The sequence below is a fragment of the Bos taurus genome, chromosome 5 (assembly GCF_002263795.3).
Source record: "Bos taurus isolate L1 Dominette 01449 registration number 42190680 breed Hereford chromosome 5, ARS-UCD2.0, whole genome shotgun sequence".
In the NCBI taxonomy this organism is placed as follows: Eukaryota; Metazoa; Chordata; class Mammalia; order Artiodactyla; family Bovidae; genus Bos; species Bos taurus.
The window spans coordinates 38,373,960-38,394,555 of record NC_037332.1 but is presented as its reverse complement, the minus strand read 5'-3'; positions in this window follow the sequence as shown (position 1 = coordinate 38,394,555).

Sequence of the window (20,596 nt, the reverse complement as noted above, 5' to 3'; positions counted from 1 at the left end):
AGCTTGCCAAGCTCATCTGTCCTTCACTGTCTGCCTGAGTTTGCTCAAATTCATGCCCACTGAGTCAGTGATGCTCTCTAACCAATTAATCCTTTGTCATCCCCTTCTGCTCCTCCCATCAATCTTTTCCAGCATCAGTCTTTTCCAATGAGTTGGCTTTTCACATCAGGTGGCCAAAGTATTGGAGCTTCAACTTCAACATCAGTCCTTCCAATTTATATTCAGGGTTGATTTCCTTTAGTATTGGATGGATTCATCTCCTTCCTGTCTAAGAGATTTTCAGGAGTCTTCTCCAGCACCACAATATGAAAGCATCAATTATTCGGTGCTCAGCCTTCTTTATGGTCCAGCTCTCACATCTGTATACATGACTACTGGAAAAAACCATAACTTTGACTAGATGGACCTTTGTCGGCAAAGTGATGTCTCTGCCTTTTAATACACTGTTTCAGTTCAGTTCAGTTCAGTTCAGTTGCTCAGTCGTGTCCAACTCTATGACCCCATGAATTGCAGCACGTCAGGCCCTCCCTGTCCATTACCAACTCCTGGAGTTCACTCAGACTCACGTCCATCGAGTCAGTGATGCCATCCAGCCATCTCATCCTCTGTCGTCCTCTTCTCCTCCTGCCCCCAATCCCTCCCAGCATCAGAGTCTTTTCCAATGAGTCAACTCTTCACATGAGGTGGCCAAAGTACTGGAGTTTCAGCTTTAGCATCATTCCTTCCAAAGAAATCCCAGGGCTGATCTCCTTCAGAATGGACTGTTTAGGTTTGTCATTACTTTCCTTCTAAGGAGCAAGCGTCTTTAAATTTTATGGCTGCAGTCACTGTCCACAGTGATTTTTGAAGCCCAAGAAAATAAAATCTGTCACTGTATATGTGTGTGTGTGTGTGTGTGTGTGTGTATATGGCTTAGTCAGTTAAGTCATGTCTGACTCTCTGTAACGCTACAGACTGCAGCTTAGCAGGCTCCTCTGTCCATGGGATTGTCTAGGCAAGAGTACTGGAGTGGGTTGCCATATCCTCCTCCAGGGGATCTTCCCAACCCAGGATCGAACCTGGGTCTTCTGCATTGCAGGCAAGTTCTTTACCACTGAGCCACCAGAGAAGCCCATATATATATATGCCTAATTTATCCCTCCCCTGCTTCCCCTTTCATAATCATAAGTTTATCATCTCTATATGTGTGTGTGTGTGTTCTTTTTCACATTCTTTTCCCTTATAGGTTATTACAAAATTTTGAGTAAAGTTGCCCGTGAGACACAGTTCTGTTAGTTATCTGTTTTATATAGTGTGCATATGTTCACCCTAACTTCCTAATTTATCCCTCTCTCTGCCTTCCCCTTTCATAATCAAAAGTTTATCTTCTATATCTGTCATTACTTCTTTTGAAATTACACAAAGACACATCAACTGCAACCTCCTGAAACATATTTTGCTCTGTGGAATAATTTGCACTTGTTGGGACTAATCTGTTCAGTCTGTTACATCACTGAGAGAGCCGTGGCTTGCACTAGTGTGTGACCTCATTTCTCTGCTTTGTTCCCAGAGATGTTTCCTGCCTGGGTTTGAACTATTTCTTTGCAATGGGCTTAAATCCCAAACCTCAGCCTCTGTCTGTGAAGTTAATAGTTTGCTTCTGATTTTATCTTTTATCCATATACGAACTTTGTTTCTTTTTCGCTTGGCTGGGTCTTCACTGGAGAAGGCAATGGCACCCCACTCCAGTACTCTTGCCTGGAAAATCCTATGGACGGAGGAGCCTGGTAGGCTGCAGTTCATGGGGTCGCGAAGAGTCGGACATGACTGAGCGACTTCACTTTCACTTTTCACTTTCATGCATTGGAGAAGGAAATGGCAACCCACTCCAGTGTTCTTACCTGGAGAATCCCAGGGATGGGGGAGCCTGGTGGGCTGCCGTCTATGGGGTCGCACAGAGTCAGACATGACTGAAGCGACTTAGCAGCAGCAGCAGGGTCTTCACTGCTGCCCCAGGTTTTCTCTATTTGCAGCAAGTGGGGGCTTCTCTCTAGTTATAGTGCATGGGCTTCTCATTGTGGTGGCTTCTCTTGTTGCGGAGCACAAGCTCTGGGGGCACGGGATTCAGGAGTTGCAGCACACAGTCAGTGGTTGCAGCTCTTGGGCTCTAGAGGGCAGGCTCAGTTGATGTGGCACATGAGTTCAGTTGTCCTTGGCACGTGGGATCTTCTCAGCCCAGGGACCAAACCTGAGTCGCCTGCATTGACAGGTGGATTCTTAACCACTGGACCACCAGGGAAGTCACTCTGCATGTATGAACTCTGAATACAGACTTTTTCCTAAAATTCTGATCTGAATACAGAATTGTGACCATGCTCTTTCAGGTATACCCTGACCACATTTCTGCCTATGTGCCTTGAATTATTAGGTTGGTACGAAAGTAATTGCAGTTTTGGAAACTGGATTTTCAATCATTATAACAGCTCAAACACATCTTTATTAATCAAAACAGGAGCCATTACAATCGACACATTTTTGGTGATCAAAAATGTTTGTTTATTTCTGTAGCATAAAAATCTATGCTTTGGGATTTGACAAACTCTCGGAAAGCACAAACTCTTGGAAAGCATTTTCTGCATCCTGCTGTTGTGAAAGTGTTTTTGCTGCAAAAAGTTGTTGAGATGCTTGAAGACGTGGTAGTAAGTTCACGAGAAGTCAGGCGAATATGGTGAATGAGGCAAAACTTCCTAGCCCAATTCATTCAACTTCTGAAGCGTTGGTTGTGTGAAGTGTGTTTGGGCATTGTCCTGAGAAAGAACTGGGCCTTTTCTTTGACCAATGCTTTTTGCAGGCATTGCAGTTTTCAGTGCCTCTCATTGATTTCCTGAACATACTTCTCAGATGCAATGGTTTCTCTGGGATTCAGAAAGCTGTAGTGGATTAGACTGGCAGCAGACCACCAAAGAGCGACCATGACCTTCTTTTGGTGCAGGTTTGGCTTTAGAAAGTGCTTTGGAGCTTCTTGGTCCAACCACTGAGCTGGTCCATCATTGAATTGTCATTTAAAGTCCCCTTTGGTCATATGTCACAATCCGATTGAGAAACAGTATTGTTGTTGCATAGATTAAGAGAAGATGACATTTCAAAATGATGATTTTTTTGATTTGTGGTCAGCTCATGAGGTACCTACTTATCGAGCTTTTTCACCTTTCCAACTTGCTTCAGATGCCAACAATAGAGTGGTCAATGTTGAGTTCTTTGTCAACTTCATGTGCAGTTGTAAGAGGATCAGCTTCGATGATGCTCTCAGTTGGTCGTTGCCAACTTCTAATGGCCAGCCACTACACTCCTTATCTTCAAGGCTCTTGTCTCCTTTGCAAAGCTTCTTGAACCATCACAGCACTGTACGTTTGTTTGCAGTTCCTGGGTCAAGTGCATTGTTGATGTTGCGAGTTGTCTCTGCTGCTTTATGACCCATTTTGAACTAGAATAAGAAAATCCCTCAAATCTACTTTTTGTCTAACATCATTTCCATAGTCTAAAGTACATAAACAATAAACAGCAAGTAATAATTTGGCCACCAGATGCCAAGAACCAACTCATTGGAAAAGACCCTGATGCTGGGAAAGATGGAAGGCAGGAGGGGAAGGAGGTGACAGAGCATGAGATGGTTGGATGGCATCACCAATTCAATGGACATGAGTTTGAGCAAACTCTGGGAGATAGTGACAGACAGGGAAGACTGGCATATTGTAGTCCATGGAGTCGCAGAGTCAGACACGACTTAGCAACTGAACAACAACAATAAGTCATTAGCAAAAAACATAAAGCAAGAAATGCTCATTAAAATGATGTTTAGTTAGTTAGTTCAGTTGCTCAGTTGTGTCTGACTTTTCCAACGCCATGAACTGAAGCATGGCAGGCTTCAGTTAGTCCTTCACAGTTAGGCTTCCCTGTCCATCACTAACTCTTGGAGCTTTGCTCAAACTCATGCCCATCAAGTCAGTGATGCCATCCAACCATCTCGTCTTCTGTTGTCCCCTTCTCCTGCCTTCAATCCTTCCCAGCATCAGAGTCTTTTCCAAGGAGTCAGTTCTTCGCATCAGGTGGCCAAAGTGTTGGAGTTTCAGCTTCAGCATCAGTCCTTCCAATGAATATTCAGGACTAATTTCCTTTAGGATTAACTGGTTTAATCTCCTTGCTGTCCAAGGGACTCTCAAGAGTCTTTTCCAACACCACAGTTCAAAAGTATCATTTCTTCGGAGCTCAACTTTCTTTACGATCCAGCTCTTACATCTATACATGACTACTGGAGAAACCATAGTGGGTTTCTTTGTAGGCAAAGTAATGTTTCTGCTTTTTAATATTCTGACTAGGTTGGTCATAGCTTTTTCTTCCAAGAAGCAAGCATCATTTAATTTCATGGCTGCAGTCACCATCTGCAGGGATTTTGGAGCCCAAGAAAATAAACTCTATCACTGTTTCCATTGTTTCCCCATCTATTTGCCATGAAGTGATGGGACCGGGTACCATGATCTCAGTTTTCTGAATGTTGAGTTTTAAGCCAACTTTTTCACTCTCCTCTTTCACTTTCATCAAGAGGCTCTTTAGTTCTTTGCTTTCTGCCATAAGGGTGGTGTCATAATAATCTGAGATTATTGATATTTCTCCCAGCAATCTTGATTCCAGCTTGTGCTTCATCCAACCTGGCATGGATGTACTCTGCATATAAGTTAAATAAGCAGGATGACAATATACAGCCTTGACATACTCCTTTCTCAATTTGGAACCAGTCTGTTGTTCCATGTCAAGTTCTAACTGTTGCTTCTTGACCTACATACAGATTTCTCAGGAGTCAGGTAAGGTGGTCTGGTATTCCCATCTCTTTAAGAATTTTCCACATTTTGTTGTGATCCACACAGTTTTTGAAGTTTATTACTATAAATTTCTGTGGTCATTCCAACAGTTTTATATTAATTTAGAATCTTTTTGAGTTTCCAGAAGTCAAGGAATTACTAATAGGCAACTGATATACTCTTGACAGATTCTGGAAAATACTACCCTCATTTTATTAGTATAATGGCTTTATCAATATTATGGGTTTTTTAAGATTTTTTTGATGTGGACCATTTAAAATTTTTTTAAGTTGTTATAATATTGTTTCTGTTTTGTGTTTTGATTTTTTGACTGAGAGGCATGTGGGATGATTGCACCAAACCAGTGACTGAACTTGAATCCTCTGCATTAGAAGAGGAAGTCTTAACTACTGGACCACCAGGAAAGTCCCATATAAAAATGTTGTTGTTGATTCACTAAGTCATGTATGACTCTTTGTGAATGCATGGTCTGCAACACTCCAGGCTTCCCTGTCCTTCACCATCTCCCAGGGTTTTCTCAAACTCATGCCCGTTGAGTTGATGATGCCATCCAACCATTTTGTCTTTTGTTGCTCCCTTTTCCTCCTGCCCTCAATCTTTCCCAGCATCAGGGTCTTTTTTTTTTTTTTTAATTTTTAAATTTTACATAATTGTATTAGTTTTGCCAAATATCAAAATGAATCCACCACAGGTATACATGTGTTCCCCATCCTGAACCCTCCTCCCTCCTCCCTCCCCATACCATCCCTCTGGGTCGTCCCAGTGCACTAGCCCCAAGCATCCAGTATCGTGCATCGAACCTGGACTGGCAACTCGTTTCTTACATGATATTTTACATGTTTCAATGTCATTCTCCCAAATCTTCCCACCCTCTCCCTCTCCCACAGAGTCCATAAGACTGTTCTATACATCAGTGTCTCTTTTGCTGTCTCGTACACAGGGTTATTGTTACCATCTTTCTAAATTCCATATATATGCGTTAGTATACTGTATTGATGTTTTTCCTTCTGGCTTACTTCACTCTGTATAATAGGCTCCAGTTTCATCCACCTCATTAGAACTGATTCAAATGTATTCTTTTTAATGGCTGAGTAATACTCCATTGTGTATATGTACCACAGCTTTCTCAGCATCAGGGTCTTTTCCAATGAGTTGGTTCTTTGAATCAGATGGCCAAAGTACTGGAGCTTCATCTTCAGCATCAGCCCTTCCAATGAATATTCAGGGTTGATTTCCTTTAGGACTGACTGGTTTAATCTCTGTGCTGTCCAACGGACACTCAGGAGTCCTCTCCAGGGCCACAGTTGGAAAGAATCAATTAATTACACAATTTTCTATTTATTCCTTCCAGTTTAAGTAGAAGTAAAAATTTCCATGAGATTCATTTTGGTAACTGCATCCAGAGCCAAACTACAGAAGACTCCATGAAATCTGAGTAATTGTTTTTTATTCAGACAACTTGTTTTTTGGAGTTCATTCTTGAATGTTCTGCTTTTTATCCTAAACATTGAAAAATTAATATTGGCCTCTGTTTGATGACAAAGAAGCCAAAGAGTTAGTGACTAGTCTTAGCAATTTGTTCACCCTTTTTTCTTTCAGTCAGATTCAGTAATAAAAGAATAGTGTAGGCAATGTAATTTATTTCTTCACATGTCTAGCTATTTTTTTTATCATACACCAACAAGGTGGATGATAAGATGACAAGACTGGGAATTCTAATATCTTCCTCTGAAGAGCGTTGAGTTTAGTCCTAGCAGATAATTATATTATTGGAGAATAATAATTGTTTAGTTTGTTTAGTATGAATCTGTTTAGGTTTTGTCCTAGAGCCTGTTCTTCTCTAGGAACTTTGTTTTTATTCATAAGGCCTGGCTCTTCTTGACATCAGTGACTAATCTTATGGTGTGAGGTGTCTAAATTAATGATTTTGTATATGGATATCCAATTTTCCAGCAATATCTGTGGAAAAGGCTACTTCCCTATTAGGTTGCCATGGGACCTTTGTCAAAGATCAACTCAAGTTGAATGTAAGAGTTTATTTTCAGATTCAAAATTCTTTTCCATTTTTTTCCATTTGCTTATCCTTATGTCAAGTCTCTTAAATTTTTATAGGTTTATATTATGTATTGAAATCAGGTAGCATAAACCCTTTAATTCTGATCTTCTTTTCAAGGTTGTTTGGCTCTTCTAGGTTCTTTATATTTCTATACACATTTTAGGGTCTGCTTGACAATTTCATACAAAATAAGCTTGCTAGCACTTTATAGGGATTGCATCGAATTTATATATCAACTTAGGAAGAATTACCATCTTAATGATGTTGAATCTTCCAGTCTATGAATGTGAAATATCTTCCTGTTTATTCAAATCTTGTAAAATTTCCCTCTCAATGTTTTGTACTTTTCAATATACAAAATCATGTACTTCTCTGTTACATTTATTCCTAAGCATATTGTTCTTTCTGATTATATTGTGAGTAGAATTTTCTTCTTTTTTGTAGTTTTTTGCTAGAGGAATGCAGTTGATTATTGTATATTGATCTTGAGTTATGTGAATTTGCTGCATTTTTTTTTTTAGTTCTAATACTTTTTTGGTGAGTTTCTTGGGGTTTTCTACCCCAAGACAATATAGGATTATATTGTCTACAAACAAAGCTAATTTTATTTTTTTCTTTCCAATCTGGAGACTTTTAATTTATTTTTCTTGTTAAATCACACTGGCTCGAATATCTAGTACAACACTGGAGAGGTGAGAGCAGAGATCTCTGCCTTATTCCCAATATTGCAAGGAAAGCCTTCAGCATTTCTCCATTAAGTATATGCTGGTTGTAGGGTTTGTGTAGATGGCCTTTATCAGGTTGAGAAAGTTACTTTCCATTCCAAGTTCTAAGTTTGCAGAGAGATTTTATCATAGATGGATGTTGGATATTGTTAAATATTTTTCTGAATGTGTTAAGATAATCTTATGTTTTGCCCTATTAAAATGTTGTATTATATTATTTTTACATGTTAAACTAACTTTACACACTGGAATACTTGGTCATTGTATATAATCTTTTTTATGTTTTATTGGACTTGGTTTACTGGTGTATTACTGAGGATTTTTGTGCCTATATGCATAAGCAATGCTTGTCAGTTTTATTTTTTATGATATTTCTGTATGGCTTTGATATTAGAGTAATACTAACTTCATTGAATGAGTTTATAAGTGTTCCCGTCTCCATTTTCTGGAAGGATTTGTGAAGGATTGCTATTATTTCTTCATTAAATTTTTGGAAGAATTTACCAGTGAAGCAATCTGAGCATTGAATTTTCTTTGTAGGAAGATTTTTAAGCACTACTTCATTTTCTTTTTATAGGATCTCCCAAAGATATTCATCTCCTAATCCCATGTAAATGCATTATTTTACATGGCCAAAGAGACTTTGCAAATGTGATTAAGTTAAGGACTTTGAGATGGAGAGAAATAGCTTGGACTGTTCAGTTGAGCGCAATGTAATGATGAGGGTTTTTAAAAGTAAAAGAGAAACAGAGACGACTCAGAATGATGTGATGTGCAAAGCACGCCTGACATTGCTTGCTTTGAAGACAGAGGAAGGTGTCCATAAGCCAAGGAGTACAGTGTCCTCCAGAAACTGCAAAATTCAAAGAAACAGATTGTCCCCTAGAACCTCCAGAAGGGAATGTAGTCCTGCTGTTACTTGGATTTTAGCGCAGTGAGATTTATAACCTTTCCTCGGGGAGTTGAATGGCTACCCACTCCAATATTCTTGCCTGGAGAATCCCGTGGACAGAGGAGCCTAGTAGGCTCCAGTTAATGGGGTCGCAAAGAGTTGGACACGCTTGAGCGACTAACACAGGGAGTTGAACTTCTGACCTGTAAAAATCTGTGGGTTTTTAAGTTGCTAAATTTGAGGTGATTTACAGCAGGAATAGAAAATGAAACTATCTAGACTATTCATATTTTTTATTTCTTCTTGAGTTACTTTTGTTAACTTGTGTCTTTCAAGGAGTTTGTCTATTTCATCTAATTTGTCTAATTAGTTGACACAAAGTTGTTCACAGTATTTCATAACAATCTATTTAATCTCTTTAAGGTAGGTAGAGAAATCCTCTCTTTTGTTCATGATTTTGGTAATTTGTACATTCTCTCTCATATCCTCTTTCTCTCTCTCCCTCCTCATGTCCTTCCCTCCCTCCATCCTTCGCTCTCTCCCTGTCTCTCTATTTTTATCTCTGTCTTCTTTCATATTTCTCTCTCTCTGTCTCTGCCTTGGTCTGTATGTCTATAGACTCCTCAGTGTTGTTGACCTATTCAAAGAACCAATGTATGTTCCATTGATTTTTTTTCCTACTCACTTTCCATTTTCTATTTCATTGACTGACTCTGACTTTTATTATTGCTTTTCCTCTACTTGCTTTGGATTTAGTTTGCTCTAATTTTTCTGGTTTCTTTCTTTAGACTTTTAATTTTATAGGAGTATAGCCTGCTAACAATGTTGTGATTATTTCACCAAAGGGACTCAGCCATACACACACATGTATCCATTTTCCCCCAAATTCCCCTCCCATCCAGGCTGCTGCATAGCATTGAGCAGAGTTACCTGTGCTGTTCAGTAGGAATTTGCTGGTTATCAATTTTATTTTTAAAAATTTTTTATTTTGTATTGAGGTATAGCCTATTAACAATGTTGTGATAGTTTAAGGTGAACAGCAGAGAGACTCAGCCATATATACATTTGGGGAAGCAGTCTATTCTCCCCCAAATTTCCTCCCATTCAGGCTGCCACATAACATTGAGCAGAGTTCCATGTGCTATATAATAGGTCCATGTTGGTTATCCATTATAAATATAGCAGTGTGTACCTGTTGATTCCAAACTCCCTGCCTCTTCCTCTCCATTCTTCCTCCTGCAACCATAAGTTTGTTCTCTGAATGTGTGAATCTTTTTTCATACACAAGTTCACTTGTATCATTTATTTTTAAATTTTGCACATAAGGGACATCATATGATATTTCTTCTCTGTCTGACTCTGTCATCAGCATGACAATCTCTACCGAGAGAGATTGCATCAATGTTGCTGCAAGTGGAATTATTTCATTCATTTTAATGGCTGAGCAATATTCCATTGTATGTATGTACCACATCTTTATCTATTTACCTGTCAGTGGACTTAGGTTGCTTCCATGTCTTGGCTATTTTAAGCAGTGCTGCAGTGAACATTGGGGTGCATGTATCCTTTTGAACCACATTTTTCTGTGGGTATATGCCCAGGGATTGTAGGATCATATGGTTCATTAGCTCTATTTTTAGTTTTTTAAGGAACCTCAATATTGTTCTCCTTAGTGGCTGTACCAATTTACCTCTTCACTTACAGTGTAGGAGGGTTATTTTCTCTCCACACCCTCTCCAGCATTTACTGATAGTGGATTTTTTGATGGCAGCCACTTTGACTGGTATGAGGTGATATCATATTGTAATTTTGATTTCATTTCTTTAATAAGTAGTGATGTTTAGCACTTTTTAATGTGCCTTTTGGTCATCTGTATGTCTTCTTTGGAGAGATGTCTATTTAGGGCTTCTGCTCATATTTTGATTGAGTTGTTTGTTTTGATGGTGTTAAGCCTGATGAGCTATTTGTAAATTTTGGAGAATAATCCCTTGTTGCTCACATCATTTGCAAATATTTTCTCCCAATCTGTAGGTTGTCTTTTTGTTCTGTTTATTGTTTCCTTTGATATGCAAAACCTTTTAAGTTTAAGTAGGTCCCATTTGTTTATTTTTGTTTTTATGTTCATTAGTCTGGAGACAAATTGAAAAAGATATTGCTGAGATTTGTCAGAGAGTGTTTTCCTCTAGGAATTTTTTAGTGACCAGTCTCATAGTTAGGTCTTCAATCCATTTTGAGCTTATTTTTGTGTGTGGTGTTAAAGAATGATCCAATTTCATTTTTTTTACATGTGGCTGTCTAGTTTTCCCAACAGCATTTATTGAAGAGTTTGTCTAATGTTGTGTAGTCTTGCCTCCTTTGTCATAGATTAAATGACCATAGGTGCATGAGCTTATTTCTAGGCTTTCTATCCTGTTCCATTGATCTCCGTTTCCACTTTTTTTTGTGCCAGTACCATATTGTTTTGATGACTGTACCTTTGTAGTATAGTCTGAAGTCAGGGAGCCTGATTCCTGTAGCTCCATTTTTCTTTCTCAAGATTGCTTTGGCTATTCAGAGTCTTTTGTGTCTCCATATAAATTTTAAGGTTTTTTGTTCTAGCTCTGTGAAAAATTCTATTGGTAATTTGATAGGGACTGCATTGAATCTGTAGACTGCCTTGGGTAGTATAGTCATTGTGACAATATTGATTCTTCTAATCCACAAACATGGTATATCTTTTCATCTGTTTTTATTTTCTTTGATTTCTTTCACCAGCATCTGATAGTTTTTGGAGTACAGGTCTTTTGTCTCTTTAGGTGGGTTTATTGCTAGGTATTTTATTCTTTTTGAAGCAATGGTAAATGGAATTGTTTATTGAATATCTCTTTCTGATCTTTTGTTTTTAGCGTACATAAAATGCAACAGATTTTTGTGTATTAATTTTGTAACCTGAAACTTTACCAAGTTCATTGGTGAGCTCTAGTAGTTTTCTAGTATTGTCTTTAGGATCTTCTGCTGTATATGGTATCATATCACCTGCAAACAGTGACAGTTTAACTTCTTTTCTAATTTGGATTCCTTTTATTTCCAGTTACTTATGGTGGAAGCATAGGTTGTTTATTTTATATCTTTCATTTTTTCTAATAAAAAATAAAATATTTTTATTAAATATTCATTTAAAATTGACTTTGCCTCAAAAGCACTAGTTAGTTACAGCCCATACATTTTGAGATGATTTATTACATTATCATTCAGGTCAAAATATTTTTTAACTTCCTTGATTTCCTTGTTTTTACACGAGTTATATAGAAGTGTATTGTTTAATTTTCAAATATTTGTGGATTTCTCAGGTTTCCATTTTGGTTGGAGAACATCCTTTGAATAATTTTGAATCCTGTAAATTTACTGAGACTTTTTAAGAGCCTACCATCTTATTTATTTTGGAGAATGATGCATGTTTCTTTGGAAAGATGTGGATTCTCCTAAATTTGTATGGGGTGTTTTACTGATATCAGTTAGGTCAAGTTGGGTTTCTCTGGTGGTTCAGTAAAGAATCCATGTGCAATGCAGGAGACCTGGCTTCAATCTCTGGGTCAGGAAGATCTTCTGGAGAAGGAAATGGGAGCCCACTCTGGTATTCTTGTCTTGGAAATCCCATGGACAGAAGAGTCTGGTGGGCTACAGTCCATGGAGTCACAAGAGTCAGACACAACTTATCGACTAAACAACCACCACCACCAGATCAAGTTGGATGATAGCATTGATTCTTCTATATGCTTGCTATTAATCACTATTTTGTCTAATGTACTATTTTTGAGAATGGGTTGAAGTAGCCAACATTATTGTTGAATTGTCTATTTCTTCCTTCAGTTGTCAGGTTTATTTTGGGTTCTATTGTTAGGTATGTGTATGTCTACAATTGTTGTATCTTCCTGATAAATTGATTCTTTTATTATTATAAAATTTCCAACTTTTTCTTAGCAATGTTTTTATCCTAAAATCTAATTTGTCTAATCTTAGTATTAGACAGACTCCAGCTGTCTTTTAGTTACTGTTTGTACAGTATATATTTTCCATGCTTTTACTTTCAGTATACTTGAGCCTTTAAAGTTTGTCTTTGTTGACAGTGAAGAGTTGGATCTTGTTTTTCATTCAGTATAACAATCTCTGAATTTTCATTGGAGTGTATAATCCACCCACAGTCAATATTGTTATCAATATGGTTGGATTTATAGCCACCATTTTGCTATTGGTTTTCTGAATTACTCATTTTTTGTTGCTCTCTTCTTCCTTTACTATATTCTTTTGTGTTAAATAGGTATTTTCTGAATACTATTTAATTCCTTTGTTAGTTTTTGCTTTTTTTTTTTTTAAGATACATTCTTGGTGGTTGATTTATGCTTTGCTTCTTAATTTATCACAACCAACATCAGATTCTTCCTTAATTCCAATAAATATAGAATCTTTGCACTGACATTTGTGCTATTATTTTCATAGGTGTTACATCTATATATTTGTGCTATTATTTTCATAGGTATTACATCTATATATTGCAAACTCAACAATACAGTGTGTAATTATTGCTTTATATGTCTTGTAAAGAAATTAGGAAAAGAAAGGAGAAAAAATATAGCTTTTTTTCAAACTAGAAATTTACCATTTCAAGTACTTTATTTCTTCCTGTGGATTTGAGTTACCATCTATTTTATTTCATTCTTCCAATATAGTTCCATTTCTCTACCATCTATTGTGCTATTGTTATTATATGTATTACTTATTAATACATTATATGATTTATGCATTAAAGTATAGTTGAGATACAATATTGTATTAGTTTCAGGTGTACAACAGAGTGATTCAACTTTTATATATATTACGAATTGATCACCATGAGAAGTCTGCTAACCATCTGTCACCATACAAAGTTATTGCAATATTATTGATTGTACTCCCTACTTTGTACATTATATCCCTATTACACTTATTTTATAATTGCAAGTTTGTACATCTTGATCCCCTTCACCTATTCACTCAACCTCCCACTCCTCCCCTCTGATGACTATGTTTGTTCACTGTTTCTATGAAACTGTTTCTGCTTTATTTTGTTCTTTAGATTCACATATAAGTGAAACCAGAAACAAATTTTATTTTCTTGGGCTCCAAAATCACTGAATGGTGACTGCAGCTATGAAATTAAAAGATGCTTGCTCCTTGGAAGGAAAGCTATAACAAACCTAGACAGCATACTAAAAAGCAAAGACATTACTTTGCTGACAAAGGTCTGTACAGTCAAAGCTAATGTTTTTCCAGTAGTCATGTATACAGATGTGAGAGTTAGACCATAAAGAAGGCTGAGTGCCAAAGAATTGATATTTTCAAAATGTGGTGCTGGAGAAGAGTCCCTTGGACTGCAAGAAGATCAAACCTGTCAATCCTAAAGGAAATCAACCCTGAATATTCATTGGAAGGACTCATGTTGAAGCTGAAGCCCCAATACTTTGGCCACCTGATGTGAAGAGCCAACTCATTGGAAAAGACCCTGATGCTGGGAAAGATTGTGGGAAAGAGGATAAGAAGGTAGTGACAGAGGATGAGATAGTTGGATAGCATCACCATCCTCAAAGGACTCAATGGACATGAGTTTGAGCAAACTCTGGGAGATGGTGAAGGACAGAGAAGTCTGGAATACTGCAGTCTATTGGGTCACAAAGAGTCGTACATGACATAGTGACTGAACAACAAAAACAGTAAGTAAAATGATATAGTATTTGTTTTTCTATCTGACTTATTTCACTTAGCATAACACCTTCTAAGTCCATCTCTGTTATCGTAAATGACAAGATTGGCTGAGTAATATTCCATTATTCCATGTGGGTATGTATATAAAACATCTTTAATATTCCATTGTGGGCATACATAAATGTTATATATGTATATAAATATACATAATATAAACATAAACATACATAAATGTTATATATATATATAATTATTCCATTATTCCAATATTCCATTATTCCATTGTGGGTATGTATATAAAACATCTTTAATATTTCATTGTGGACATACATAAATGTTATATATATATATATATATATATATACACACACACACACACAATATCTTCTTTATCCATTTATCTATTATGGATATTCAAGTTGCTTTTGTACCCTGGTTATTGTAAATAATGCTGTAATGAACGTAGGGGTACATATGTCTTTTCAAATAAGTGTTTTCATTTTCTTTCAGATAAATACCCAGAAGTAGAATTTCTGGATCCAAAATCAACGCTAAATATTTGCTGGAAGGACTGATGCTGAAATGGAAGCGCCAGCACTTTGGCCTCCTGATACAAAGAGCCGACTCATTAGAAAAGACCCTGATGCTGGGAAAAATTTAAGGCAGGAGGATAAGGGGATGACAGAGGACAAGATGGCTGGATGGCATCACTGAATCAATGGACGTGAGTTTTAGCAAGCTCCAGGAAATGATGAAGGACAGGGAAGCCTGGTATGCTGCAGTCCAGGGGGTTGCAAAGAATTGGACACGACTGAGTGACTGAACAGCAACAACAATGGTAGTTCTACTTTTAACTTTTTGAAGAATCTTCATACTGTTTTCAATGGTGGTGAAATCAATTTGCACTCCCACCGATAGTGCACAAGAGTTCCCTTTTTTCTAGATTGTTGCCAGCACTTGGGTTTTGTTATCTTTTTAATAATTGCCATTCTGACAGGTGTAAGGTGATCTTATTGTGGCTTTGATTTGCATTCCCCTCATGCTCAGTGATGCTGAGCATTTTTTCATTTGTCTCTTGGCCATCTGGATGTCTCCTTTAGAAAACTGTTCAGATATTCTGACCATTTTTTAATTAGATTTTTAAAAATACTAAATTGTATGAGCTCTTTATATATTTTGGATATTAACCTCTTATTGGATATATCATTGAGAAATATCTTCTTCATTGAGTAGGTTGCCTTTACCTTTTATTGATTGCTTTATTAATATCTGCTGTGCAGAAGTGTTTTAATGTAGTCCCATTAAAAAAAAAATTTTGTTTTTGTTTCCCTTGTCTGAGTAGACATATCTGAAGAAACATTGCTAAGACTCATATCAAAGAGCATACTGCCTGTGTTTTCTTCTAGGAGTTTTATGGTTTCAGATCTGCATTTAAGTCTTTTATCCATTTTTATTTTTATATGTGGTATAAGAAAGGGATCATGTTTCTTTTGCATGTAGTTTTCCAGTGTTCCCAACACTATTTTTTAAAAAGACTGTCTTTTCTCCATTGCATATACTTGGCTCCTTGGTTGTAAATTAACTGACCACATAAGCATGGTTTTATTTCTGGGCTGTCTATTCTTTTCCATTTATGTATATGTTTTTGTGCCAGTACCATACACTTTTTTTTTTTTCTTTTTTTCCACGTGGCTTCTGGGACTTTAGTTCCCCAACCAGGGACTGAAGCCAGCATACATTTTGACTACTGTAGCTTTGTGGTATAGTTTGAAGTCGGGGAGCATGATGCTTCAGTTTTGTTCTTCTTTCTTTAGATTGTTCTATTTGGGTCTTTTGGGTCCCACACAAATTTTAGAGTTATTTTTTCCAGTTCTGCGAAAAATGCCTTGGATATTTTGATTGGGTTAGCACTGACTCTGTAGATGCTCTAGGAAGTATGGAGATTTTAACAATATTAGTTCTTCCAATCTGTGAGCATGGTATTACCTTTACATTTATTTGTGTTTTCTTCAATTTCTTTCTTCAGTGGTGTATAGTTTTCAGAGTACAGGCCTTTTGCCTTCTTGGTTATTTTACTCCTATGGATTTTTTCTTTTTGATGCATTTGTAAATAGGACAGCTTTCTAAATTTTTCTTATAGTTCATTATTAGTATATAGAAATGCAACAGATTTCTATATATTAATTTTGTATTCTGAAACTTTACTGATATACTATCATGTCATCTGTCATTATATCATGTTTTCTATATACACTATCAGTGAGTTTTACTTCTTCCTTTCCAATTTTCATTTATTTCTTTCTCTTCTCTTATTGCCATGGATAGGAATTCTAATATTATGTTGAATAAAAGTGGTGATAATGGGCACTTCTGTCTTGTTCCTTATCTTAGAGGTAAGGCTTTCAACTTTTTACCATTGAGTTATATTAGTTGTGGATTTGTCTCATATAGCCTTTATTATTTTGAAGTATGTTCTCCTTATATCAAATTTTTTGAGAGTTTTTATCATACCTAGATACCAGATTTTGTCCAGTGCTTTTTTCTACATCTATTGACATGATCATATGATTTTTATCCTTTGTTTTGTTAAATGTGGTGTTTTGATTTGTGGCTATTGAATTATCCTGCAATAATTCCCACCAAAGTATGTCATATCTTTATAAAAGATTATGTGTTTCACATAAAGCCATGCATTTGGTGCTGGAGAGGGTGTGGAGAATCCTCCTACACTGTTGGTGGAAATGTAAATCATTGTAGCCTCTATGAATAACAGTATGGTGACTCCTTAAAAAACTAAAGGTAGAATTGCCATGTGATCCAAGAATCCTACTTCTGGGCATATATATGGACAAAACTATACTTCAAAAAGACAAATGCAGCTGCTGTGTTCACAGCAACACTATTTACAATAGTCAAGACATGAAAAACAATCTAAATACCTATTGACAGAAAAATGGATAGAGAAGATGTGGAATATTACTCAGCTATAAAAAAGAATGAAATAATGCCATTTGCAGCTATGTAGTTGGACCTAGAGATTATCAATGCTAAGTGAAGTCAGAAAGATATCACTTTTGTATGGATTTAAAATATGACACAAATAAAATCATCTATGAAATAGAAATGAACTCACAGACATAAATAACAGATTTGTGGTTGCCATGAGGGAGTAGGGGAGGGCTGGATTGGGAATTTGTAACTAGCACATAATATGTAGGATGGATAAACAAAAAGATCCTATTGCATAGCATAGGGAACTATATTCAATATCTACTAATAAACCATAATGGAAAAAAATACAATCTGAGAAAATGAGAAAAAAGAAAAAAACCATGCATTTGGAAAGATGTAGTGATAAAAGATACAACACTCCCAGGAAGGAATCTGCTTAAGACTGCATTCTATGAAAGGTGTTGCATTTTTGATCTGCTTATTCTAGGTACCAGATCTTTTTTATTAATTTATTTTTGGCTGTGTTGGGTCTTTGTTGCTGTGTGGGCTTTACTCTAGTTTTGGCAAGTGGGGTATATTCTCTAGTTGTGGTGTGCAGGCTTCTCATTGTGGCGGGTGGCTTCTCTTGCTGTGGGTCATGGGGTCTCAGCAAGCAGGCTTGGCAGTTGTGGCACGGGCTCAGTAGTTGCAGTATGCGGGCTCAGGAGTCGTGGCACACTGGCTTGGGTGTTGTGGTTCCTGAGCTCAGTACTTGCCATTTCTGGGCTCAGGAGTTGTGGCCCCAGGGTTCATTAGTCGTGGCTCCTGGGGTCTGCAGTTGTGGCTCCCTGGCTCAGCAGTTGCAGTTCCTAAGCTCAGTAGTTGTGGCATGTGGGCTCAGGAGTTGTGGTTTCTGGGCTCTGTAGTTGTGGCACGCAGGCTCAGGAGTTGTGGCTTGTGAGCTCAGGAGTTGTGGTTCCTGGGCTCAGGGGTTGCAGCACACAGGCTCAGTAGTTTTGATTCCTTGGCTCATTAGTTGTGGCACACAGGCTCAGTAGTTGCTATTTTGGGGCTCAGTAGTTGTGGTACACAGGCTGAGGACTTGTGGTTCCTGGGCTCAGTAGTTGTGGTTCCGGGGCTCAGTAGTTGTGGTTCTGGGGCTCAGTAGTTGTGGTTCTGGGGCTCAGTAGTTGCTATTCCTGGGCTCAGTAGTTGCTATTTTGGGGCTCAGTAGTGGTGGTATACAGGCTGAGGACTTGTGGTTCCTGGGCTCAGTAGTTGTGGCACTCGGCTCAGCAGTTGCTGTTTCTGGGCTCAGTTGTTATTTCTGGGGTCAGCAGTTGAGGTTCCCGGGCTCAGTAGTTGTGGTTGCAGTTCCTCAGGAGTTGTGGTTCGTGGGTTCAGTAGCTGCTATTTCTGGGCTCAGTGGTTGCAGCACACAGGCTCAGGAGTTGTGTTTCCTGGGCTCTGGAGCACATGCTGAAGTGTTGTGGCACAGGGCGCAGGGGCTTAGTTGCTCAGCAGCAGGTGGGAAATCCTGGATCAGGGATTGAACCTGTGTCTCCCACACTGGTGAGTGGATTCTTTACCCCTGAGCCTTCTAGGTACCAGATCTTAACTAAAATTATTAATCGGTTCTATCTGTAACAGTACCTAAGGATTCTTAAAATTTGGATTTTACAAAAGCAATTTTAAAAATAATAATGACTAAACCCATACAGTGGACTTGGGTTTAGTCTCTGACTGCAATTGCTTATGGGCTTCCCAGGAGGCACTAGTGGTACAGAACCTCCCTGCCAATGCAGGAGACCCAAGAGACGTGAGTTCAACCCCTGGATGAGGAAGATCCCCTGGTGTAGGATATGGCACAACACTCCAGTATTCTTGCCCAGAAAATTCCATGGGCAGAGAAGCCTGGAAGGCTGCAGTCCATGGGGCTGCGAAGAGTCAGACATGACTGAGCATGCGCGCGCACACACACACACACACACACACACACACACACACACACACACAGAGTTGCTTCCGTTGTTTACTTGCATTGTTGCTTCCAATGCTTACTCCAGGAAATGGCTTCTTTTTGTTTGGTGCTGCATCTCTGTTTCCTTTGAGCATCCTGCTCAGCTGCCTCAGTATTCTGTTTTGATGAAAAGGAGAGCTGAAGAGTCTTGCGAGATAAGTAACTTACACATTGATTCCAAACTTAAACTACTACATTGCGTATGAACACACTTAGTGTATGTGAGTTGGGTGGGACTAATCTACCCATCTTCAGAAGTGGGGACTGTGACACAGACCTGCCCCCCCCAGGGCTTTTCTTGGGACTTTTGCTGGACCCATCAGTTGGAGAGGAGTTCTAATTATTAGGATTCCTAGCTTTAGAGGTACTGGTGTTCATCTCTGGAATCTCATAAAGAAATGTTATTGGAAAACAAAGGTAGAATACCAGACCACCTGACCTGCCTCCTGAGAAATCTGTATGCAGGTCAGGAAGCAACAGTTAGAACTGGACATGAAACAACAGATTGGTTCCAAATAGGAAAAGGAGTACGTCAAGGCTGTATACTGTCACCCTGCTTATTTAACTTCTATGCAGAGTAAATCATGAGAAACACTGGGCTGGAGAAAGCACAAGCTGGAATCCAGATTCCTGGGAGAAACAAAAATAACCTCAGATATGCAGATGACACCACCCTTATGGCAGAAAGTGAAGAAGAACTAAAGAGCCTCTTGATGAAAGTGAAAGAGGAGAGTGAAAATATTGGCTTAAAGCTCAACATTAAGAAAACGAAGATCATGGCATCCAGTCCCATTACTTCATGGCAAATAGATGGGGAAACAGTGTCAGACTTTATTTTTCTGGGCCCCAAAATCACTGCACGTGGTGATTGCAGCCATGAAATCAAAAGACACTTACTCCTTGGAAGGAAAGTTATGACCAACCTAGACAGCATATTAAAAAGCACAGACATTACTTTGCCAACAAAGGTCCGTCTAGTCAAGGCTATGGTTTTTCCAGTGGTCATGTATGGATGTGAGAGTTGGACTATAAAGAAAGCTGAGCGCAGAAGAATTAATGCTTTTGAACTGTGGTGTTGAAGACTCTTGAGAGTTCCTTGGACTGCAAGGAGATCCAATCAGTCCATCCTAAAGGAGATCAGTCCTGGGTGTTCATTGGAAGGACTGATGTTGAAGCTGAAACTCCAATACTTTGGGCACCTGTTGCGAAGAGCTGACTCACTGGAAAAGACTTTGATGCTGGGAGGGATTGGGGACAGGAGGAGAAGGGGACGACAGAGGATGAGATGGCGGGATGGCATCACCAATTCGATGGACTTAAGTTTGAGTGAACTCCGGGAGTTGGTGATGGACAGGGAGGCCTGGCGTGCTGTGGTTCATGGCATCGCAGAGTCGGACA